The sequence below is a fragment of the Ictalurus furcatus genome, chromosome 5 (genome assembly GCF_023375685.1).
Source record: "Ictalurus furcatus strain D&B chromosome 5, Billie_1.0, whole genome shotgun sequence".
Taxonomy (NCBI): domain Eukaryota; kingdom Metazoa; phylum Chordata; class Actinopteri; order Siluriformes; family Ictaluridae; genus Ictalurus; species Ictalurus furcatus.
This window is the reverse complement of record NC_071259.1, coordinates 2,490,622-2,517,807: the sequence shown is the minus strand read 5'-3', so window position 1 is coordinate 2,517,807 and position 27,186 is coordinate 2,490,622. Positions and strand designations below refer to the sequence as shown.

The 27,186-nt window shown below is 44.9% G+C and overlaps 1 protein-coding gene across 13 annotated transcripts in view; it reads right to left on the bottom strand.

Moving 5' to 3' along the window:
• The window catches only part of gpat2 (glycerol-3-phosphate acyltransferase 2, mitochondrial), a 146,223-nt gene that overhangs the window by 66,525 nt on the left and 52,512 nt on the right, over positions 1-27,186 (bottom strand). Inside the window, exon 1 of one of the 13 annotated variants that reach the window (XM_053624160.1) lies at positions 17,638-17,978. The exons of the other annotated variants lie outside the window; for them this stretch is intronic. The gene's annotated coding sequence lies outside the window, so the exon portion shown is untranslated. Of the gene's footprint in view, positions 1-17,637; positions 17,979-27,186 lie in introns of those variants that run through there. 13 annotated transcript variants of the gene reach the window in all.

Genomic DNA, 27,186 nt, shown 5'->3' with positions numbered 1-27,186 from the left:
CGCCTCCTTCACCGGGACTGACAGGCAGAGAGGACACGCCTCCTTTACCCGGACTGACCGGCACAGACGACACGCCTCCTTCACCAGGACTGACAGGCAGAGAGGACACGCCTCCTTCACCAGGACTGACCGGCACAGACGACACGCCTCCTTCACCAGGACTGACAGGCAGAGAGGACACGCCTCCTTCACCGGGACTGACCGGCACAGACGACACGCCTCCTTCACCGGGACTGTCAGGCAGAGAGGACACGCCTCCTTCACCGGGACTGACCGGCACAGACGACACGCCTCCTTCACCGGGACTGACCGGCACAGACGACACGCCTCCTTCACCGGGACTGACAGGCAGAGAGGACACGCCTCCTTCACCGGGACTGACAGGCAGAGAGGACACGCCTCCTTCACCGGGACTGACCGGCACAGACGACACGCCTCCTTCACCGGGACTGACCGGCACAGACGACACGCCTCCTTCACCAGGACTGACAGGCAGAGAGGACACGCCTCCTTCACCGGGACTGACCGGCACAGACGACACGCCTCCTTCACAGGGACTGACAGGCAGAGAGGACACGCCTCCTTTACCTTTTTTACATTCTTTTCAAATGTCCAACGTCCGTTTAGTTCTTCTGGTAAAGAATCGATCCGATATGATTCTGAATCTAAAGCCTAAAGGCCTTTTTGTAAAGTAAATACACATAATTTATCCCAACAGCTAACAGTTACAAAATATTTAGCCAGGCTATTTTTTTTTCTTCTTAATGTGTGGGAGTCTAGACCCAACTCCCACAGGTTATAACTAAAAGAAATGAGGAAGACTTATCCAAACTCCGCTTGAATTATTCTCCATAATTCAGCCAGCCTCTCTCTGAAGAGCTTCAAGGACAAGTAAAGAAATATCAAACTGGTCTCGTGGACCACGGAATCCGTATGCCACGGCGCCCTGAAAAACACCAAACATACCATAAATAAAATGTGAACAGCTCTTGTGTGCATGTGTCTTACGTAAGGAGCCGGTATGGAGTCTATTACAGTCTAATAGGCTGCTGTTAACCTTTCAGTCATTCTCTTACAGTGGAAACAAGAGGGGAGGGACCGTAAGCCTTTTAGAAGAAAGGCACATTCAGAAACTAGAAAGAGAAAGAATACAGAGAAAAGGTGTGACTGCTGTGCCAACATGAAAGAGCATGAGGGCCAAGACAGAATAACCTTTACGGAGTGAAGGCAAGCAGTCAAACCAAAGAGGGGGGAAAAAAAAAGAGAGAGAGCAAAGTGTCTGCTGTCTCCGATATAACACTGTTAAACAACAGGAGACTTATCAAACACACAGCTTCACAACAAAGCACTAACGCCATCTCACAGCAGCACAGTTATTAGAGTTTAACACCGACCGTACGAAAAACATGATCGGAATCTGAATATCCAAATGAAGAAGAAAAACGAGCACTTACTAGGAAGTAATCCTAGAGTGTTCAGGACTCCTTCAGACTTGGACTAACCGAGAATCAGACACCTAATGCCTAATGATAAGCTATAACAACTGGGATTAACATGGCCTAAGCTCTGAAGACTGGAACGAACAGAGCTAAAGCTACAGTATAACAACTGGAACTAACAGAGACCAAGAACTAAAGACTGGAACTAACAGAGACCAAGAACTAAAGACTGGAACTAACAGAGACCAAGAACTAAAGACTGGGACTAACAGAGACCAAGAACTAAAGACTGGAACTAACAGAGACCAAGAACTAAAGACTGGGACTAACAGAGACCAAGAGCTAAAGACTGGGACTAACAGAGACCAAGAGCTAAAGACTGGGACTAACAGAGACCAAGAACTAAAGACTGGGACTAACAGAGACCAAGAACTAAAGACTGGAACTAACAGAGACCAAGAACTAAAGACTGGAACTAACAGAGACCAAGAACTAAAGACTGGAACGAACAGAGGCTAAGCACTAAAGACTGGGACTAACAGAGACCAAGAACTAAAGACTGGAACTAACAGAGACCAAGAACTAAAGACTGGGACTAACAGAGACCAAGAGCTAAAGACTGGGACTAACAGAGACCAAGAACTAAAGACTGGAACTAACAGAGACCAAGAACTAAAGACTGGGACTAACAGAGACCAAGAACTAAAGACTGGGACTAACAGAGACCAAGAACTAAAGACTGGGACTAACAGAGACCAAGAGCTAAAGACTGGGACTAACAGAGACCAAGAACTAAAGACTGGAACTAACAGAGACCAAGAACTAAAGACTGGGACTAACAGAGACCAAGAACTAAAGACTGGAACTAACAGAGACCAAGAACTAAAGACTGGGACTAACAGAGACCAAGAACTAAAGACTGGGACTAACAGAGACCAAGAACTAAAGACTGGAACTAACAGAGACCAAGAACTAAAGACTGGGACTAACAGAGACCAAGAGCTAAAGACTGGGACTAACAGAGACCAAGAACTAAAGACTGGAACTAACAGAGACCAAGAACTAAAGACTGGGACTAACAGAGACCAAGAACTAAAGACTGGGACTAACAGAGCTAAAGCTACAGTATAACAACTGGGACTAACAGAGACCAAGAGCTAAAGACTGGGACTAACAGAGACCAAGAGCTAAAGACTGGGACTAACAGAGACCAAGAACTAAAGACTGGAACTAACAGAGACCAAGAACTAAAGACTGGAACTAATAGAGACCAAGAACTAAAGACTGGAACTAACAGAGACCAAGAACTAAAGACTGGAACTAACAGAGACCAAGAACTAAAGACTGGAACTAACAGAGCTAAAGCTACAGTATAACAACTGGGACTAACAGAGACCAAGAGCTAAAGACTGGGACTAACAGAGTCTAAGAACTAAAGACTGGGACTAACAGAGACCAAGAACTAAAGACTGGAACTAATAGAGCCTAAGTTTAAAGACTGGGACTAACAGAGACCAAGAACTAAAGACTGGAACTAATAGAGCCTAAGTTTAAAGACTGGGACTAACAGAGACCAAGAACTAAAGACTGGAACTAATAGAGCCTAAGTTTAAAGACTGGGACTAACAGAGACCAAGAACTAAAGACTGGAACTAACAGAGACCAAGAACTAAAGACTGGAACTAACAGAGACCAAGAACTAAAGACTGGAACTAATAGAGCCTAAGTTTAAAGACTGGAACTAACAGAGACCAAGAACTAAAGACTGGAACTAATAGAGCCTAAGTTTAAAGACTGGGACTAGATGTAAATGCTACTTAATGACATTTCTCTCATCCAGCAAACGCTTAGTGAATATACAAGTGAATATATTTATTAGACTGTGAGCACCTCCAGGTATTATTATGCCATACTGGCGGCCTTCTCCCCCTCTCTCCCCCTCTCTCTCCCCCCCTCTCTCTCTCTCTCCCCCTCTCTCTCTGTTTATCTTGAGTGTTTGTTTTACAAAGGGCTGTCAAAATTGCTCTGCGGCATAAATAAAGCTGTTTTCAATGTAACTGAATATAAAGCAGGGATGCAAACTCAACCCCGCTCATCCCCTTTAATGTAAGGTTATAATATAGAGGAAATGATGTAAGAAAGTAATGTAACGGGACATCAGTTCAGGGCACTGGAAATAATAAAAAGAATAGTGGAGAGTGTGTAGAGCTGGGCCCTTTGAGGTGGACAAATAAATTCAAAGCAAATCAAACACCACCTCGAACAAAGCAAACCGGTGGTCTCATAAAAAGTACAGACAGACAGGATAGGCCAGGGTCTGTTCAAAACCGGCAGATGTGCTTCGTCATTGCTAGGTGCTTCTTTCCTCTTCACACTGGGTTTACGTTTCTTGGGTCTGCACTATTCCCTTCAAAGCAAACAAACCAGCGCGCCTTTATTTATCGCTTAGCGACGGTTGTGTTGAAGTCAGCCAGAAATGTGCAGGTGCTCCGAAATTCGCCTAGATTTAATATTCATACCGACTGTGCGTGTGTGTGTGTGTGAATCTGTTTAATTACGTTGTGGTTATATGACAGTCCAGTGTAGTATAGTAGCGCTCAACTAAAGTTGTATTCGTTGGCCAAACGGTAATGTTAGTAGCGTTATACAAGATGTATCTGGAATAAGAAGCACGCTAGCTAACGTCAGATTCGGTGGAAATAACGCGAACAACGTTCAATCAAAACAAGTCTCGATTCTCATGAATTCATTCGACCGCTCCCCCCACCCCCACCTCAAAGTATAGAGGCAGCATTCTAATGAATGAAAGTGGCCCAGAAATCAAAGCTGGCGATTGAGAACGTTTTGTACGTGTCCCTTAGTGTTACGGACAGAAATGTGATATATCTATAAGAAGAAAACAACAACAACAACAACAACACTGGAGATGTTCCCATTTTAATTATATACTTTGACACTTGTTTAGTTTGAAAATGATTAAAAACGTTGATGACGCGTCCTGTACTTGGGCGTGGCTCTCGGACAAAACAAAAACACCACCACAGGTGTTGGTAATTAGATGCTACGGTGTAGCGGTGTCCAGAAAGCTAGTCCCTTTTCCAAACATGGCTTGTTTGAGAACTGGAAGCAATTTCTTTATATAATAGTCTTCACAGAACATCGGGGATTCTCGGGGACCAGCCGTTAAACTCCTCGCTGTTCTCCACATTCAGCTAGTTCACTATGCTCATGTCAAGTGTAAGATTTGTCTGGGGTGTGTGCTATTTTGTGTAAATAAGTCACCATGACAAAAGGATTTCCTGTTTGGACAGGAAATGCGTCGATATTCGGAATCGAATCAAGAGCTTCCGAGCCATCCAGAGAAGATCCTTTAGCTTCGAACACAACGTCCACGACGTCTTCCTGTAACCATGAGGACGACTGATATATACAAAACCCCAATCTGACATTTCACTCTGTCCACTCACCCATCCATTTACTTGCTTATCTCTTCAATCATCTGTTTATTCCATTTTCATTTAGAGGGGGAAAAAAATACAATAAAATAAATAAACCCACCAAAAAACAAAAGGCATCAGTTCTCTGCAGAGGGCCGAGACCGGGCTTGAGTGATCGTCTCATTTCTTTTGCATTAGCGCCGACTCTCTCCCGGGATCACGGGCATAAAATAAAGCCATAACAATCCTGCACCTATCACACTAATGATTCTCATAAAGAATCGCAATCTAATTATGCACGCACATCCAGATAATATGAGAGCACAGTGCATTTTTTCCCCCCGATTTGAAAGAAAAAAGGCGAGGGGAAGAGCGTTAACAACCAAACAAACGACGTGCCTGAAGCTGAATGATACTCTCAAACAGATTAGAAGAACGATTCTGTAATTAAACCGAAATGACATCACCAAAACGAGTCGCGAGACAGGACACGAGCTCATAATAAAAGCCTTAAAAGGAACCCCGACTATGAAGGCTTGTAGGCCTTAACACGCAATAATCGCCCTCTCCTACTGAAATACGCTGTGAAATACGTTCCTCACTTTAAATTAAAAAAAAAAATGTTTAAAAAGAGAGAGAGAGAGAGAGAGAGAATTTCTAGTTGTTGTGTGCTGTGATACAGGGGATATCTGTAAATATATTCAAACCCGTAAGCATCTTGTTACTGAGTTTTTTCTGTATGTTCTCATAACGTGAAGCTCCTGTAAAACTAGCCTCGAACGCCTAACCAAGGCATACCCAAAGTCAAATTAAAGCTGTCCCTGAACCGTTCGGAGTACGTGCATGGTTACGTTTGGACCTTTGGCGGTGTAACGAGATGTTACGGATCTCTGGATTACCATGAGGCGTGTTACCTCTGTTTCGTAAGTGTTTGTTTGTATGTTGGTGGTCTGACAGAGACGTTGATTGTATCTCAAAACCGTTTACGTCGATCGAATCACAAGAATCTTTATCTTTAGAAGATACGAGTGCCTTCGTACACAGGACGGCATAGATTTGGTGAGGGTGCACTGGCGGGCCGTCGGATTTTGAACAGGATAGTCTCTGAAACGACTGACATTAGAATACGTTTCGTCCTTATAAAACGATAGTTTAATCCATACGCTGACCTCGAACAACAAACGCTCTCGGTTAGCACAGACGTGCAGTCGCTACGCGGACGCCGTGGATTTTGCCCCGCTCTCGCCTCCTCACCTCTCTGATCGTCTTCGCTTTGATGTACATTTTGAGCAATGTCTTCTATGTTAGACGTGCTCGTATCGCTGTAGGGTCGCTAGAGAATCAAGACCGTTCAAACCATCTGACGTCACTAACTAGTGCTTTTGTATAGCGGATTTATACGGCAGACGCCAGAGTTAAACTAATAAGACAGACAAGTCTTCATAGTCGGGGCTCCCTTTATACTAACAAAATAAATCCAAGGCCGTTTAAGCCAAGGTCTTGGTTGGTGAAGGCCGAACCGTTCGGCTGAAATTTCTCGTCAGTTCTACCCTTCAGTTCAGTCCATCAGGAGAAAGTGGTATATCTCTGCCTCACAGCCCGTGTCAGCTCTCTGTCTCGCTTCACTCTGAAAAGAGCTGAATACATAACATCATCTCAAAATCATCTCTTTCACAATTCAGTCCTCGGGAAGATATTAACACTCCAGCAACCAAAGAACCCCGTGGTGTTTATGTTCCGCTCGTAACCCGAGCCGTTACAGCGTTCTCTTTTCCGCTACAACGTCTGGAAACGGCTGACGAGATCACACATCCATGATCAACAACAACCCGATATATCAGGCAATCTACAAAACATCCATCTTATGTACCACTTATCCTACACAGGGTCGCAGGGAGCCTGGAGTCTTTCCCAGAGGACTCGGGGCACAAGGCAGGGGACACCCTGGACGGGGTACCGACCCATCGCAGGGCACAATCGCACACGCTATGGACATTTTGGAAACGTCAATCAACCTACAGCGCGTGTCTTTGGCCTGGGGGACGAAAGCGGGTCTATATCCAAATACGACTCACATTAATTCAGTGCATCTTTAAATATTTCACATAAACATGGGTTATAATATGATTGTTGATCCTGGTATATGAAGCTCACCGATATTGCACATTAATTCACTTCATCATCATTCAATCATCATTTAAAAAGTGTTGAACCGTGCAGCCCGACATGAACAGTTTTACCCTGGCATTTTCACTCACACCCCTGGCGGAAGTCTGTGGGGTTTTTTTTTTTTTGTAAACAGATTCCTGAACTGTTATAATATGGAAAATATGACGGTCTGATGTGATCTTTGGGACGGTCTGTAGCTCTGACGTCGACAGTGATGTAGCCTGGTTTCTTCAGCTCGTGAATGGAGACTGCATTACGCCGGCGCTTACGAAACGGAGAACTGAAACGACCCCTGAGATGGGTTTTGAGTTGATTCCCTCAGAGAGAACACGCCTGGGCTAGTGATGAAACGGAGCCATTATCCCACGCCGTCCTCCTCTGTGCTTGTGCACATCAAGCAATGGCTAATGAAGACAGACGTGCGTTTCAGTCGAGGGCTAGTGTCGAGGGTGAGTGTCAGTTAAGCATCTGCTTACAATGCTGTAACATCTGACATCAGGGAAAACGGTTATATAAACGTTATAATACGTACATCATTTTTAATAACGCATGAAAGTGTATAGACCTGTATAGAAAGCAAAATCTGCCATGCTTTCTGGGTGGGAGGGGCATACGGTCTCTCTCCTGTCAATCACTAGTCAATCGTGTGTGTCATGTATGTAGAAGAGGGCGGATAGCGCGTTCCTCCGAGTGCGTTACGCTGCTCTGTGATGCGGCATGAGCAGCAGAGGAAGCACGTGTTAACCGTCATCCTCTGGCTTGAAACGGTCGGATGATCGGGGAGAGCTGGCCGATACGACATCAACAAGTCCGTACGAGACACGCGGCTCCACTAGCATCCATACGTTATCAATATATTAACCTCTTAGCTTCGAAGCTAAAGCGATCACGGTGTGGGCTGACGGATTGTGTTCGGCGTGGAAGGTGAACGTGATGTAATCCAATCACAGCCCTGATGATGATGATGATGATGATGATGATGATGTGTGAGGCTTGTTTGGGAAAAGACCTAGTCAGACATCATTAGCAGGAACTGTCTGATCCCTGCTCGATTTAGTTTTGTCATATCAGAGCAAACAACTCAGGAGTTCAGATTCACAATGAGCGTAGAAAGAGATCGTAGAGCGGAGAAATGAAAGTGAGAAGATTAGCTGCAACGGCCAAGGCTGAGAGAATCACCCTAATCTCTGCGAGAGAGAGAGAGAGAGAGAGAGATAAAGAAAGCACACAGGGCAAAGATAGACATACAGAGACACGAGCGAGACAGAGAGACAAGGAGAGGAGAGACAAAAACCACAGCAACAGACTGAGATGCACAAAAAGCCAGAGGAGCGTAAAGAAAGACATTCAGAGTGTGAGAGAGAAAGAGTGCGTGAGAGGGGGGGAGAGAGAGAGAGAGAGAGAGAGAGAGAGCGAGAGAGAACCAGGGAAAATAAACAGATCTTGGAAAGACAGAGAAAGAGAGAGAGGTGGAAAAAAAAAAAAGATAAAAGGAATGGCATCACTGTCTGCCTGTTGGAAGTTTTTATTCTGTGGATCCAGCATCAGTGTGTGTGTGTGTGTGTGTGTGTGTGTCTGTGTGTGTGTGTGTGTGGAAATGACGTCAGAGGGTTAATGAATGAGTCATAGAGCTTCAGGGGCTGGGATGCACATCAGCTTGTTCACTCTGTGTGTTTGTGTGTGTGTGTGGCATCAGTATGGACGTAAACAGGAAGTTAAAATCTCTCGTCTCATTGAATCTACATCAGATAAATAAATATATACACGTGCTAAACAGGCTGCATTCCCGCCTCGCACCCGGTGTTCCCGGGACAGACTCCTGACTCGCGGCGACCCCGACCAGGATAAAGCCATCACTGAAGATGAACGAATGTGTATCTCTATACCAGGATTCCTCGGGTACTCGTCCGGGAGAAAGCCTGAAAAAGGAAAGCCGCCTCAGCAAGTGTCATGATGTGAGCAAAGCGTTTTGATCAAAGCACTTACACTACAGTGCACTCGTACCACTCCTCGTTCCCCTTTCGCACTGGAGTGGGCGGCTCAGAGAGACATTTCTAATAAACGCCCAGTACTAATAACTCCGTTAAAAGTCTTGGACACAAATCAGGTGTTTCGGGTTTTCACTCGGTCTTCCGAGTTTACGTTCACAAATCTCACGTGTAGGCGGGGCTTAACAGCGATTTCCTCTCATTGGCTAGTGAGGTTTGGATCGACAGCTCGAGGGTCCAGCTGAGGAGGAGGAGGAGGAGGAGGAGGAGGAGGACGACGACGCTCCGGGCCGCTCCTGAGCGCTCATCTCGGAAAAAAAAAAAACACACCAGTGGTATGAGACTCCCCAAGCCTCCGATATTAATTACAAACTAACATACTGACTACGCGAGCGAGTGATTTCCACTACAACGTGCAGTCACTAGAACTATACAGAGAACCGCATCCAGAACGCTCTCCAAAATCCGCACCGCCGAAGTCTCTACTTCCAGATCGGGGAGCCGTGGATCCAAATCTCACTAGCCAATGAGAGCAAATCGCTGTTAAGCCCCGCCCACACGTTGGGGTTTGTGCCAGAACGGTGGAGAAAACTCTGAAAGCGTAAACGTCTCATGAAAAGCCACATTCGATACTCTGGCCACAAATTCAGTTCCTCTAGGATCCGCAGTTGATCTGAAGGCGAAATTAGGGTCGGGTGTTTTCAGTCAACGTGATGACAAGCAGGCGCGTCCGAGCGGCCCGTCTTAGGATATACTCATGCGGATATATAGAACGTTCGAAAGGGTTCGGGAACTTTCAAGCGCCACCGTACGCTGCACGTGACGCGTCTCTACCACGCTTCTGAAGCATCGATTTAACGAAAGCGCTAACAAATTCTAACCTCATCCGCAGAGTGGATTATGAGTTTTATCCATACAGTACGTTATGATCAGCTTTAATCAACACGATTTTATAATAACGGCGCTGTCTTTTTTTTTATATATATATATACACGATATAGCAAGTCATGAAGAAAGGATTGGAAATTGTAATAATGAAATTTTAATATTGAGTAGTCACATGCCTGCGCCTCACTAAGACTCTTCATTACTTGCAGCCGCCGAGTACTCGTCTACGTCTGGGACATCCAGGTTATTTCCGATTAGTCTCTCTCTCTGGCTGCCAGCAGGAAGGGCTGAAATTAATTACGCTATCAAAACTCCTTCATAACCTCCGAAAAATGACTGAACGCGCCCTTCTTTTGAGTGAGCAGGAAGGCTATTTAGATTTCCTGCCTTGAAAGGATCGAGCTGAGCCGTTTCTATACACTTCCATTCATTATGCTAAGTAGCTCCCACACACACACACACTTCACGACGCACGGAGGAAAGGCATCAAAGAATTCATTTGACTTGGGGTAAGAAAAAAAAAAAATTAAAAAAAAGGTTCCACATGCCACAATGTTAAACTATCCCTTTAAGGTGTAGATGGATATCATAAACCCTCCGCTGGCGGCTGCACTGCCACTACACACTTAGATTGATACTGGTAATATTTCCTCTGCTGCCGAGAGTCTTATTTCTTCCATTAATTATCTCTTGCAGTCTTTTTCGCTCTCTATGCACTCTTCATTCCCGGTCCTTCACTTTCAATCTTTCTGTCCGAGCCTCTTTCTCAATCCACCCCCCCTCCCCCCTCGGTGTTTCTGCTCAGCCCCTCTGGGATCCTTCTTTTTTTTTTTTCTCCCCCCATTACTCATTTTTAAATTCAATTCAGCCTCTTGCGTACTGTTTACTAATATGACTAATACGGAATACAATCAAAGAGGATTACGTCACGTGAGTATTAAAGATTCTGTGGGGAGAAAATGCAATGATGGTCTGTTTGTTGTTTGGCTTGGCATGGCATGGCTTCCCCATATCTCATGGGCCATGTGTGTGAAAGCTCATCACGCACCGAGACCTCGGAATACAATCGACGGTAAGCACACTAATACGCCTTTCGTTAACGTCAGCCGTTAACGACGCGCACTCTCGCTGGATCTGTGAAAGGAGAAGGTTTGGAGAAAGACGGCAGGAACGCAACAAGGAAAACCGTCAACCGTAATGGATGTAAAAAAAAAACCCCAATGCAAAACATTTGTGAATTCTTCAATACTGCAAAATCTTAAGACTACCCCGTAATACAGAAAACCTAAATATAAAACGGATTAAACTATAAAATCTACTTGTAGTGATGACTCTGCGGTACTTCACTGCCGGCCCACGGAAAATAAAAGTCTTTAATTTCATAAGTTTTTCCTCATACACGCTGTTCTCCAGCTCTCTGAAGAAGTACAGGATTATATCAGCTTTCTTCAGCGATACCTTTATTGCAATATCTCCATCACCGTTTTATCACTTTAGCCTTGAGCAGAGCGGCAGAGCGGCGGAGCACCGGCCTCAGCGTGAATCGTAACGTACAGCTACGCGTTTCTGCTGCGTGGCCTGCTTGACGTGCGGCAGAGAGAAAAGAAAAATCTCACGGATCGACGACCGGGAGCGATAACGAAAGACGACGCATCGGGGTGGAACGAAAGGCGGCGGCGATACGCCGTTCAAAATCGAGCGCTTGTTTTTGGGTAAACATTTAGCCTGGGGACATATCCAGCCTACTCACTCTTATTCTTGATAAGAATGTACCATTTCTGATCCCCATCACTTTGATTTGCAGCTTCTTTTTTTTTTTTAATTCACTGGGGTATTTAAAATAATCCGCTCTGAATTTTTCCCCCCGTGACGGTTTACTATGTGAAGTTATGAAGCTATGCTCAGTGTGAATGAAGCTATAGGAAGAGAAATGTATTCAAGACACTAGTGAGGCATGAGCTGAATGGCTTGCAAAGGATACGCAGTGAAGTATTAAACCTGACAGGATGTTACTTTGGCTAGTTATCTTTGGTCTCCGGAGACGGAGGGACGAGCTGTGAGTCCATTGTGTTTCTCTCCAATAGATATGTAAATAACGCCGGAGCAAAGCCGTAAAGCATTCAGAACACAGTCATGATGGCAACGGTTCCGTTTCAATTCGAGCCGGGTTTTGTGTTCAAGTACAATAACTCTACATCTGCATTAAAAAAAAAAAATAAAAGGTTTACAATATTATCCTAATGCAGTGCTGTGGAAAAAGTATTTCTTCTATTTCTGCATACTCATCGCATTTAGTTGTAGATTTAAAGACGAAGAGAACTGAGTAAACATAAAGTAGTGCTTTTAGACGCTCATTTCATCCATTAAAGGCAAACGTTAGAAAGGCAAGACCAACTGGTCCTGTGTGGAGAAAGTAACCGGCCACTTAGTTACTTCCAAATCAACCAATTAAGCAAATTTAATTGATTAAATGGGTTCAATTAGACCAGACACACCCAGGCTTGATTACTGCCAGCCCTTATATAGACCCTTTCCAGCAATGTGGAGCAAGTTAAAAGATCTCCATACGCCGCGATCCAAAAAAATCTCATCTTGAAGAGATGAGAAAGTTGGTTGCAGAAACAGATTACGCTGGGAAGCCATTTCTAATGCTCGAAGACTCCAGCAAACCACAGTGAGAGCGATGATCTCCAAAACTGAGAAACTTGGAACAGTGCTGAATCTTCCCAGACGTGGGCGGCCTACCGGCGTGCGCATTGAGGACTCGCAAAAAAAAAAATACCGGACGGACGTCTGAGGAACCGCGGGTCTTGCTTTCCTCCGATAACGTCGGCATTACTCTGTCTCCAGTCCATCAGAGCGACACTAGGTAATCACGGGCACCTGCGAGCTCACGTACGTCGAAAAGGATGGCTAGCACTTTCCTCAGCCCCGTGACGCGGCAGTTTGAAAAGACGCGACTGGCTGGCATCAAGCATCTCGCAGTTAACGTTCACCCTCTCCAGTGGGTAGGCGTCGTATGATATAGAACTACACAATATGGCCAACGGGTTTTGTGGACACCTTACCGTCGCACTCGTATATTTAATAGTTCCCCCTTTGCTCTTATAATAACCTGCACCCTTCTCAGAAGGCTTTCCACTACAGTTTGAAGCGTGGCTGCGGGGATTTGTGCTCATCATGCCACAAGAGCATAATTGAGCTCAGGCCCACACATTTAGGGTTCATCCCAAAGATGTTCGATGGGGTTGAGGTCAGGGTTCTGTGCAGGACACTCGAGCTCTTCTACACCAACCTCGACGCACCATGTTTTCACGGAGCTCGCTTTGTGCACAGGTTTGGGCCTCTTAGTTCTAGTCAAGGGATACGCTTGTGTCATCCACATGCGGGTGTGATGGTCAGGTGTCCACATACTTTTGGATATAAGGTGTAGGTAGTGGGTGAAAATGGTCAGATAATCAAATTTGAGGAAATGGGGTTGGGGGGTGCTTTAACAGTCGTTCTGCTTGTGAAGAGCATGTAGTTTTCAGAACGAACTCTCTCTCTCTCTCTCTCTCTCTATATATATATATAATAGAAATTTTCACCACATGAAGCGTTTTCCCGGTGACACGATGGTTGATGGTGTTTCATTTAGTCTGCCACGACCTGGTCGTAAAAAAAAAAAAAAATCCTTTCAACCTCAAGCCTGAAACTGTACAGTACAGATTAGTTGTTGAGGCAACAGAAGACTGAACGTTGCAATTCTTCTTGTTCATTTCATCTCGTACATCTCTGTGCTGCTTTTGGCAAAGTGTGTCCTGCACAGATCCATTTCCGGACACGCTGCCGTTAACTCGGCGTTCAATCTCAATGTATTTTAGAACCCGAAAGCCTCCGCTCGGTAATTTATGAAGGGAAGAGCCCGACGGATGTAGTTTTAATCCTGTATAGTGTACAGCGAAACAGGCTTTTTATTTATTTATTTTTTTAACATCCCTGCCGATGTTTCTGTTTGGTCATCACAAACTGGTCCGGAACATAAAACTCGATGTAATTTTCCAACGCTGGCGTGTTCGGATTTCCCACAAGGTGCATTTTTTGAAAAGAAAAAGAAAAAAAAAAAACCCCAAGGAAAAGAAGTAGAAAGAGAAGAATAGACCGCGGTGTAATCACTCAGTCGTGAACGTAAACAAAGAAAAACACACTGTAGGAATCTTTCATCCGCCGAGACGTTCGTTAGACTCGAGCTAAACGCTGCACGTGCGCGCGGTTAATCAGAACGCCGTCACGTCAGACGTTTCCACCGGTTACGTCAAGAAAATAAACACCATTTCGCGAATGAAGCATCGGCTGAATCGAGTCATCCATTTCAGCGTGATGTTTTTTGTTTGTTCGTTTGAAAAAACGTTCCGTCGAGTCATGCGGCTCGGCAACGGTACCGCGGGAAGGTACTTCCATACTTGATGAGACGAGTGTATGAATATTTAACGTGTGCAGGTGTTTGTAACTTTTCTTTCATGTGAAATCAAATAAAATCCAAGTACCGAGTTAAGCTAGATGATTTAAATCATAAGAATAATTTGAACAATTTAAAAAAACAAAAAAAAAACCCACCACCACCACGCAGACAGGACTCGATGTGAAAGTGAACACTGCTCCTAAAAATTAAAATGCATGAACACAGCACCGCGACGCTACAATATCCTAATATACAAGCAGCGCATGATTCCGTTTAAGTGTGTTCGCTAAGGAATCGACTCGTTTGTTCGCCTGGCTGCCGAAGGAGTCGGCGATTACAGTGTGTTGAATTTATTACGTTAATTATTCCGCTGCTGTATTCTGGGGTGCAAATCACTGAGAAGTGCCACTGCTAAAGGTCACGTTCATTCATTCGTTCGGATTCTTCACAACGAGCCGGGAGACGCCATTTTAACCCAAGCAGGGACAATAACGGATTACGTGGATGGTTTGCTTCAGGGTTACTGTTTTTTTTTTGTTTTTTTTTTTAATTAGAAGTGACAGACTTTGACATACTCATATTCACGCCTCAGAGTTATTAAAGCTTCAGGTGTCTAATGGACCACTGAATGATCTGATGAGACCCTTCGGTGAATAAAGTTCAGATTAATCCGCCTTAGAATTTTTCAAAAACGACTGCTATTTCTTTATCTACTCCTTTATACCGCTCTCTCATAATGAATCACAGAGGGAATGAATCATAGCCGAGTTAGAAAGCGGTAGTGGGCTTCTCTTGTGGCCTAGTGCATCTGTCCCACTTGAGAAATGATAAATGGGTATTAACAGTATATGTAGGTCTTATTAATTAAACTGTGCACTGCTATCACGAAGCAAGAGCTTTGGGGAAGAGGAAGAAAGAAAGCAATAATGCTTAAAAACAAAAACCTGAAGCGGAATACAAATGCAAACTGTGAACAGACTAACGTGTTTATGTGAAAAAGCGATTGTTCGCATGTTTATAACAGTCGTAGGTGCTTGAAGGTGGCGCTGTTTTATAACGCAATCATCCCATTGGCTGTGGTCCGGGGGGCGGAGCTCAGTCTGAATGGACTGAGCGTTGTAACGGCGAAAGGAGAGGACGAAAAGATGATCCAAATAACATTTGATACAAAAACAAAAAAATGGACACTTTACAATCCCAAGTTTACATTTTATAAATATATAAATATATATATTTGCGCTTTAGTCCTGTGTACCGTGCTGCTGTACTGTGTGCTGCACCACGGCGCTGAAGAATGTATACGAGTTACATGGAGGAATGACAATAAAATCCACTTTACTTCCCTTGATGCTTTAATAAAATACTAATGGTTCCTTTGCCCGTGTCATTTTTTAAACGAGATCCCACTGAGGCGTAATAAAGTGTCTTCTCAGCCATCGGTCTCATTACCACTATAAGCAGGAGACGCTGCTGAACTCTGGGGCTGCAGCGGCTATGAACCTCATCCATCATTAAAACCAGAACGACGCGTATTATTAACGCTTACAAATATTGAGTTACCGCAATGAAAAGTTATTGAGTTCTATTGAAAATTATTGACTTCAGCAATAAAAGCTGCTCATAATAAGAGACGGGACAGATGAAGGGCCTGATGATTTCACAAACGGATTAGTGCTTGATGAGGAACAGTCACTTGTGCGTCCAGTAGATCTGAACATCTGAGACGTGCAAGATGCAATTAAAGCAATTTAACCATGTTGATTATATAATCAACTGATTATGATAATGAGAAAATGTGTTGACGAGAGCACAAGACTGAGACACAGAGGCCACACCTCCTTCAGTGAGACTGAGACACAGAGGCCACACCTCCTTCACTGAGACTGAGACACAGAGGCCACTCCTCCTTCACTGAGACTGAGACAGAGGCCACACCTCCTTCACTGAGACTGAGACACAGAGGCCACACCTCCTTCACTGAGACTGAGACACAGAGGCCACACCTCCTTCACTGAGACTGAGACACAGAGGCCACACCTCCTTCACTGAGACTGAGACACAGAGGCCACACCTCCTTCACTGAGACTGAGACACAGAGGCCACACCTCCTTCACTGAGACTGAGACAGAGGCCACACCTCCTTCACTGAGACACAGAGGCCACACCTCCTTCACCGAGACACAGAGGCCACACCTCCTTCACTGAGACCCAGAGGCCACACCTCCTTCACTGAGACTGAGACACAGAGGCCACTCCTCCTTCACTGAGACTGAGACACAGAGGCCACTCCTCCTTCACTGAGACTGAGACAGAGGCCACACCTCCTTCACTGAGACACAGAGGCCACACCTCCTTCACTGAGACACAGAGGCCACACCTCCTTCACTGAGACTGAGACTCAGAGGCCACACCTCCTTCACTGAGACTGAGACACAGAGGCCACACCTCCTTCACTGAGACTGAGACGCAGAGGCCACACCTCCTTCACTGAGACTGAGACAGAGGCCACACCTCCTTCACTGAGACTGAGACACAGAGGCCACACCTCCTTCACTGAGACAGACACAGAGGCCGCACCTCCTTCACTGAGACTGAGACACAGAGGCCACACCTCCTTCACTGAGATAGACAGACACACATTGTGGACACACCTCCTTCAGTGAGTTGATTCAGACACCGAGGCCACGCCCCCTTTCGCCAGGAAAAATAAAGCTCATTTAACAAGAAGTGAATCTGTCATTCGAATGGGCGAGACAACACTAATGCTAAAATATACTACACGGTTTCTCTGTCGGGCTGCCAGACTCTCTTATAATTCTGTCCTGACACCATCTCACCACACACACACACACACACACACACACACACACTTCTAAAGGTGGCATTTAAAAGAGGAGGTGCGGACAGTCAGAAAATTAAACAGCTACTTGTCTCTTTCTGCCTCTGATCACGTCCGGCTGCCTTCTCCGCTGCACACGGACAGCCTCGCTAACTTGATGACACTCGCCGGACTCGAGTGCTCGCAGAATCACAATTAGAGTAATGAGAAACAGCGTGTTCACCGGAGGGCCTGAGACCACGCTAGAATTGTCTTCTGCTCAATGAAGGAGACAAAGCCTGATTAAATCTTCTCTACCAAGAATCGGCGCGAGGCGAGGAAACGTGAGCTGGCCTCACCTCAACACCAATTACGCCACACCGAAGTGTCCGTGTGTGTGTGTGTGTGTGCGCGTGTGTGTGAGGGGCAGAAATAAGATCAGTAATCATCTACTTACCTTGTAGTCACACATCCCCCTACCTTCACCAGGCATAATCAATAATTCAATACCATCAATTCCTCTCCGGGTCGGGGCCTAAAGTCGACCTCGACGCTACATTCTTCCTCCTCTTCATTATTTTTAAGTTAGCCGTTTTTAAAGTCTAAACAGAGCTTGATTAAGAACTGCACTTTTGTCCAGCTGTAGCAGTCGGAGTGTGAACGATCCCGACACACGCTGCGCTCACACGATTAAAAAAAGGACAGCTACATTTTTCATGTCCTCGGCAAGTCCCTTAAAACACTGCATACGACTACTGTACAGCTTCAATACAAAGTCCGGCGAGTGAGGAATAACGTGTAGCCTGTCGAAGAACGTGGGAGGAACCCTTTAAAAAATAATAATAATAATAAAGTTTTCAGTATAGTCTTCTCACAAATGACTCGTCTGATGTAGAAATCAGACTGCGCGTAAATACGAGGTTTTACAGTAACCATCAGGCGCATGGGAGGAAAAAACCTGAAACATGAAAACATGCACACTTTCTTTCCTCCTGTTCTGGTAAAAAGAAGTTACAATCTTTCAACCAAATACATTGCTTCTTTTGGACCAAAAAAAAAAAAAAGGAGGGGGGGGGGGGGTAAACTTTTGAACAGGATGAATTATTATTTTGTCTTCTGGGAAACATGTAACTATCTTATGTAGCTCCTGAAGGGCGGTACTAGATGAACAGTGGGACTCATGAACAGCTATCATTAACATTTTGCAGATTGTGCGAGGCGTACGTAAACTTACGACCTCGACTACCGTTAGACAAGAACGTGTCAATTAACGATATTATTAGTCTTACGTTAGCTAAAATATATCCGGGTACGTTCGATTTGGGTAACGATAGACAAACGTGTGTCAGTTAATTAGATTATTTGTCTAACGTTAGGAAAGTCACACATATTAATAGACTTTATTTCACTGTGGCGGGGGGGAAGGGGCGTGGTTTAGCAGGAGTGAGCAAATGAATGCACCAAACCTTATTATTTGTAACTGGATATTTAACATGTTCTCCCCCTCTCTCTCTCTCTCCCCCCCTCTCCCTCAGTCAGTGGGGCCGTGGCGTGAGTGTGGAAAGCAGCCAAGTCTCCGTTATGTTTCATTTTGTTTTGCCTTTTTAATACACGGATAATAATAAACGCTCCCCCAGTCAGCCCCCTTCATGAGCAAAAAAAAAAGAAAAAGCAAGGCCACATATTTCAAGCGGGAAAACTGATGAGACAAGAGCACCGGCCGAGTTATTACTTATCTGAGACGGGCGGAGGGGGCGGGGCTCCCAGCGGGTCAGCTCATATCGGAGAGTTTCGATTCGTCATCTTTATTGGGGGGAAAATGTGTCTATTTTTTTTTTCAGTAATCAGATAACCAGAGCTTAAACTAAACTTGTTTCCGTTCAGGAAAGTCTGTAGTTCTTACAGTAGGAAACGTCCAAATTTCACTATGTGAAGGGTTTTTCTGAAACAAACACAAACGCACACATGCCCAAACGCATAAAACAGCTTTAGCCAGTCAGGGTGAAATCAAGCATGCAGAGATGATTGGCGGTTCATCACTGTGTTGGCACTGTGATGCCGAATTTCATTATCAGGGCCGCACACACTTGGGGTAACTCCAAAAGCAGTTCACACAACAATTAACAGCCAAACACGCGCACGCACACACACACACACACACACACACACACACACCCGACTACTAAACCAGAAAGTCAGCTTGAGAACAATTTTTTTTTATCAGCAAACCACAGTTATGACTCCTGCAAATTTCCTAATAATTCAATTTATATTCAGTCATTTTATTCAGCAGCCATGCGAGAGTATACACCATTTCAAAAACATGCGCGAGCTCATGCGAATCGTGCAACGGCGGCGAATACACAGGATCTGAGCTACGCGAGAGAACAAATGTACACGGCATCAAACGTGCGAAAGCGTGTGAATGCACGGGTGCGACTTCAAACAATGCGAAAACACGCACCGGATTTCAAAACATGCGACAGCACAGGCGCGACTTCAAACATGCGAGAACAATACGCGGAAAGAATTTCAAACATGCGAGAGCGCATACGAAATACATATACAGGACTACATAAACCCAGGAGCACAGGACAATACATATAGAGGACTTCAAAAACTGCGAAAGCGCATGAGAGCACAGAGGACTTCAAAAACTGCGAAAGCGCATGACAGCACAGAGGACTTCAAAAATGCGAAAGCGCATGAGAGCACAGAGGACTTCAAAAACTGCGAAAGCGCATGAGAGCACAGAGGACTTCAAAAACGCGAAAGCGCATGACAGCACAGAGGACTTCAAAAATGCGAAAGCGCATGAGAGCACAGAGGACTTCAAAAACTGCGAAAGCGCATGAGAGCACAGAGGACTTCAAAAACGCGAAAGCGCATGACAGCACAGAGGACTTCAAAAATGCGAAAGCACATGAGAGCACAGAGGACTTCAAAAATGCGAAAGCGCATGACAGCACAGAGGACTTCAAAAATGCGAAAGCACATGAGAGCACAGAGGACTTCAAAAACGCGTAAGCACACGAAAAATGCATATATAGGACTTCAAACCTGCAAAAGCACTTTACAATACATATAAAGATCTAAAAAATGCGAAAGCACATGACAATACATGTAGATATAAAACAGAAGCGAAAGCACAATACACAGATTTTTAAAAATGCGAAAACCACATGACAATACATGTAGTGATCAAACAAATGCGAAAGCACAATACATATAGAGATAAACGCGAAAGCACGACAATACATACAGAGCTTTTTCAAAAATGCGAAAGCACACGACAATACATATAGAGATTTAAAAAAAATGTGAAAGCACATATAGAGATATAAAATGAGAAAGCTCATGAGAACACACAGAGAAGACATAGAGGAATTAAAAAATGCGAAAGCACATGACAATACATAAACATGGTTACGTTAACACTAACTGCAATTGAAATAAAACCAGGAAGTGCTGCCAATAATACAACAGCTGTAATAAAAAAGCTCTTATGGCTCAAATGAATTGATGATAACGTATAAGGGGCTCCTGGGGAATTATTTTACCCTTAAACGGGTGCGTAAATGAAAAAAAAAACCTGCCTAGTGGGAACTTCTTATGGGAAATCTGGACAGTGCATGGCCACGAGCAACACCGGTAACGGATACACATCCATGAGACAAATCTGGAGCGCCATCAGAATGAAAGCACGGGGTTTTGCACAGAACGACACAAGGCGAATTTCACAAAATGCGATAAATCCAAAACAAACGCCTCCGTTTCCAGACAAAAAGCTCCGACGGTATAAACCGGGAGAAAACGAACGTCTGTTTCAGTAACGTCACAAAGCACGACCCGGTGAACAGCACGTTGTTACGGACGCTGATTTATTACTCTCGCGCACCAGCTTTGTTTGAGAACAAACAAAAGAGCCCGGCGCTGCAGATCAGCTGAAACTTCACACAGGATGAGAAAGTCCCCTCTGCTAATCAGCCGCTGGAGAAACAAAAGCTCGTTTATTCTTCCTGTCCTGTCGACTGGTTAACGACGTTCTGTCTCATTGACTCGCAGCAGCTGTTTAGATTTGACAGAAATACACAGATAGGATGTAATTAAAGCTCCGTCTTGACTGTCGGGAACAGAAGGAACCGGTGGAAACACTTCGCCGAACACTTTCAAAAACGCGAGAGCTCACGCGAATGTACCGGCAACAACGATATGTTAATGACCTCTCATGAACAAGGAAACTCGAAAGGGGGAAACGAGTGAAAATTTCTAAACAGCAAATTCAATTTACATCAAGGACATCGACCATGCGAGAGCGTATACAATTTCAAGCACGCGAGAGCTCACGCGAATGCACACATCCGAACGGTATGTTAATTGTTTCTGACAAGCAAAAGGACCGCATTTATGAAAAACAGAAAAGCTGAATTCTCGAATAAGATCCCGCACCTCCCCCCCCACCACCCCCGACAGACGGGGCATCGCTATGCAAGAGCACAACCACATTTCAAACATGCGAGAGCTCATGCGAGTGCGCACACAAGAATGCGATATTACTGATTTCTCCTAAGCGAAGAAACGGCTGTGAAAAATGAGCAGCTGAAATTTCGAATAGCAATTTTATTCACAGACAGGACATCAACATGCGAAGGCACACACAACTTCAAACACGCGAGAGCTCGTGCAAATGCTCAAGCAAAGAAATGAGGGAACATGAAGCTAGTGATAGCGTTTCCATAACTAAAGTTAAAAGAGTACTTTTCAACGGTTTCTTTGACAGCTCCGTTCTGTAAGTTCCGTAAGACTGAAGACTCATTTCACTTGCTTTGCATAAAAAAGAAAACAGCTGCAAAGTAAATGCAATCCTAGAGGCTGTGCTCTTCATTTTTAAAACTTCTCATTATATACAGCTATTGTTTGAAAATGGCATATATGCTGCCGCTTGAATGTGAACCACTCGATGTAAAGTGCGACACTTTCATCCCAAAACACGCGCATCAGCAAACAATAGAGGCTGATGCGCGGCTCGCGGAATGAGACACATCCGGCTCCATTAAAGTTCTGCAATGTTGTTGTACTGAGCTCACCTCTGCACCCGAACCCATTAGCGACATACGTGCTCGGCGGAACAATGCCACGCTCCACGCTCACGACAACACCGTATTCTTTTCCTCCTCTCATCTCGCTCGTCATCCTTTATTTACAGTCACGTATTGAGGTCGGGATCTGGTAAACGCATCAAAAGCTGTGGATGAACTCCAGGTAGGGCTGCTGATCAATGACGAGAGCGGTAATGGTATGTGTGGTGCGCTGAAACAAAAGGCTGCTCTTTAGTTAAGAGCCGCGAGGAGTTAAATTGCTCTCAGTGTTCTGTTTAGGATGTTATGAAAGGTTCTTTTTGCTTGTTTAAACGAGGGCTGTGTGCAATAAGCACCACTAAATTATCACGGGGAGAAGTATTCATTGTAAAACGATGGTCCTTCAACGTGGAGCACTTCCATTAATGCTGGAGGAAAGGAGATGCTTCTTTACATGCCCTCATTGCACTGACTGTGGTACGTGGTGGTGGAGAAGAAGAAGGAGAAAAAGGAGGAGGAGGAGGAGAAGGAGGAGGAGAAAAAGGAGAAGGAGAAGGAGGAGGAGAAGGAGAAGAAGGAGGAGGAGGAGAAGGAGAAAAAGGAGAAGGAGGAGGAGGAGAAGAAGAAGAAGGAGAAGGAGAAGTAGGAGGGGAAGATGGAGGGGAAGATGGAGGGGAAGAAGGAGAAAAAGGAGGAGGAGGAGAAGAAGAATAAGAAGGAGAAGCAGGAGGAGGAGAAGTAGGAGGAGAAGGACGAGAAGGAGGAGAAGTAGGAGGAGAAGAAGAAGGAGAAAAAGAAGAAGGAGGAGAAGAAGGAGAAGAAGGAGGAGAAGTAGGAGGAGAAGAAGAAGAAGGAGGAGAAGAAGGAGGAGGAGAAGGAGAAGAAGGAGGAGAAGAAGGAGGAGGAGGAGGAGAAGAAGGAGGAGGATGAGAAGGAGAAGAAGAAGGAGAAGAAGGAGAAGGAGGAGGAGAAGAAGGAGAAGGAGAAGGAGAAGAAGAAGAAGAAGAAGAAGGAGAAGAAGGAGGAGGAGAAGTAGGAGAAGGAGGAGGAGAAGAAGGAGGAGGATGAGAAGGAGAAGAAGAAGGAGAAAAAGGGGAAGGAGGAGGAGAAGAAGAAGAAGAAGAAGGAGGAGGAGGAGGAGAAGTAGGAGGGGAAGATGGAGGAGAAGAAGGAGAAAAAGGAGAAGGAGGAGGAGGAGAAGAAGAAGGAGGAGAAGTAGGAGGGGAAGATGGAGGAGAAGAAGGAGAAAAAGGAGAAGGAGAAGAAGAAGGAGGAGAAGTAGGAGGGGAAGATGGAGAAGGAGGAGAAGAAGGAGGAGAAGAAGGAGGAGAAGACGATCATGAAACTATTCTAGTTTCCTCCCCTCAGCTTCGTAGGCTGATTGGCATCTCTAAATTGCCGTAGCGTGTGAATGGGTCCGTGAGTGTGTGCGAGCGTGTGCTCTGGGATGGGTTGGCACCCGGTCCAGGATATGTGCCCCGAGTCCCCTGGGATAGGCCCCAGGACCCTGTGTAGGATAAGCGCTGCAGGAAATGGATGGAGAGACGGATTTGGATTACAGTCGGAACTACAGTCAGAGCTGCTGTTAAAGAAAACTGATTAACACCTTCTGACCAACCGGACAACGCTATGGAGGAAAATATGGCGACAGTATGTTCGAAACAAACTTCAACCTTCTCAAGAATGACTCGTTAGGTGCCAGTGCAGCTCCCCGAGCTCGCTTCTAAATCAGCTTGTTAGTAGTCAAAAGCTCCGAATGAATCGAACCCAGCTCTCATGGCAATTCATTCAAATGTGCTGGAGAGCAGCACAAAGGCTCCCCAACTACACGCGAGTACACGGACGGAAATAATACGAGCACCGCGCTCATAATTCGGCACCGGGAGGAGCGTCCACGTGAACGCACGCAGGTCATACATCACGCAAGTTATATCTAATAACTCACAGGAAAAGGAACCGAGGCGCATGAGAAACCTTGGTGGGGTTTGTTGTCTTGGAAAACGGCTGAATAATGATATTCTTCGAGCAATCACTCATATACAATAGCCTTGGGTGTACCAGGATCTGTTTAACCAGCCGGACTGAGCTGCATTGAACATAATGAGACGTGCTGAATTTAAGGTTACTTCCGGATGTCGAGACAATTCTGCAAAACAGCAACAACAGTGTGAAATGAGGGTTCGATAAAAGCAGTGGGCTAAAAGGCCTAAAATTCCACAATATGCTAGGACTCGAGCACGAGGGCGTGCTGTTATCGGAACGTAATCAACGACAGGTGGTGTCATCAAGTGGAGCTACAGCTGCCAAATAAACAGCATGCCCCCCCCCCCCCTCCCCGATTTAAAACCAAAGAAATGAATCTTTTGACAATATAGACAGCTGCTTCATAATAGTTCTGGTTCTCTCTTGCCACATTGTAAAACCGGATAGTTCATCCATCCATCCTCTACCGCTTACTCCTTTTCAGGGTCACGGGGGAACCTGGAGCCTATCCCAGGGAGCATGGGGCACAAGGCGGGGTACACCCTGGACAGGGTGCCAGTCCATCGCAGGGCACAATCACATACACACTCACACACTACGGACACGCCGATCAGCCTACCATGCATGTCTTTGGACTGGGGGAGGAAACCAGAGTAGCCGGAGGAAACCGCCACAGCACGGGGAGAACATGCGAACTCCGCACACACAGGGCCACGGTGGGAATCGAACCCCCGACCCTGGAGGTGTGAGGCGAACGTGCTGACCACTAAGCCACCGTGCGCCCCGGATAGTTCATATAACTCAAAAAATTTGTTGAAACTAATTACCTCAAAAATTTTAAGTTGGTAAATCAATTTCTTTAATCCAAATACACTTAAATATAACAAAAACTGAACTCAAACTTGTTCTATTTAAGTGTATTTGGCTTAAAGAAATTGATTTATCAACTTAAAAATTTTTGAGGTAATTCGTTTCCTCAAATTTTTTGAGTTAAACGAACTGATCCGGTTTGACAGTGCTGTCGTGACTCACATGAGCAACCTCCTGGTGCACGCGCTAAGAAATTTTAATTTAAAAAAAAAAGAGTTCATTTGGTAGAAACGAACACACATTGTTCTAAATTTGAGGAAACGTCCGGGATTCGGCTTTAGTTTCATTATGATGTGCTTATGGTCTAATGCTGCATGATGTGTGCACATGTTCGCATTGCTTTAACCCCTCACTGTAATTCCCACCTTCACACACACTCACACACACACACACACACACACACCAACTGGTCGATTATAAAAAGCTTGTGGCAACTATTGGTCAAATTCCTGCCTCTCGACCGTTAGCCTACTCTCAGCGGACACGCGAAGACGAAGCGCTGTTCTGTTGCTTGACAATAGCAGCAAATGACAGCTGTCCCGAGTCGAAACAACGCCCACGCCCATATAAGGTCCTTTATATATATATGTGATGCTAATAGTGTGTCTTTTTCAGTGTATTAAAATCTGCATTCGCAGTAACACTCTCTTAACCTCAGCAAAACTACAGGTGGACTACATGAAGTCGCAGAGTGGACAACAAGCTCCCATAGACGCCATGTGTCCGTGACGTCATCACCGATGACCTCACCTGCTCCCTCCGCACCGAGACACTCATATGGCCTGACACAAGCATTTCAAATGTTCATATCTCCTGGCATACTGTGCAAACGATGAATAAACTTGAGTAAACTCCTCCGTCCTGAAAACCTCCCCGCATTCTTTATTCTCTCTTAAATAACACGTTCTTCTTTCAAATCCACTTATTATTACTCTTAGAAGGTCTGGAGCGTCCGACGGACAAGTCCCTGTTACGTTAGAAATGATAGCGTATCAAAGCGAGCGTTTATGTTGCGCCGGGGAACGGTCGTACGTGGGTGGTTAGTTCGCCTGTGCGTTATGTTGTTTGGGAAATACACCACAGAGAGAATGTATATATGATAGTTCATTACTTTTTAAAATCATTCTACTATAAAATGCTTAATACTGAGCAATGACAAAACATCGAACGTTCCGTCTCATAACACCACGGTGCTAATAATAAAGAGGAGTCACGCGCACACACGTGCTGCTGTTGTTGATGCTAACGAGGGTTGGTGTTGCCATGACCATCTGTTTCACACTCATTAGTCTGGCTCCAAAATGGCAGTCATATGAGTATTATTTCAACTCCATTTCCTCTTATTCAAGCACGGTTGTTCGTCACCGCTCTGATGATTGAGGCGTTTAATTGAAAAAAAAAAAAAAAAGAAGGTAGATTAGTAGTTAATCAAGCACGTATAACATCTGCACGGTCGTTATCATTATTTTTACGCAAGCCTGACTTAATTATGTTTACAGATACAATAATCTTATAACAAATGGTTTATCGTACCGTTTCAGGATGTGCTGATGTGTATTTATCCGTTTAAATACAAATCAGACCATCAATTGTAAACTCTTCTAGACAGATAAGTGAAAAAGTAAAAAGGATGAAACGTTTCGGAGCATTCCGTTATCGGAAAAATAAATCGACGACGCGTTACTGTTACTGCCCTCAGTTTTGTTTTCCAGCTCATCCCAAAGTGTTTTATTCCTCTTATCGCACAGCAATCTGAAATATTTACAATAAAAGTTTTATCCATTAAAGAATGGCGTCAGACTTTCCATCCGTTTACAGAGGAGATGAATCTTGTGGAATATCCACAGGACAGGTTATAACTTACGTACGGTGCACGTACAGCGTGACAAATAATTAACCGCACTTAAAGCGTCCGTAAAAATGAAAAATGAAACACCCAAAACTGTATACGGTTCCATAACGAAGACCAACTGTATGTCGATGATTCTGGAGGGAACGTCGGACGGCGTGGCGCGGGGACGTAATGACGTGTGCCGTTAATCGATCTATGTTCTATAACACGTAAAACCTGAACA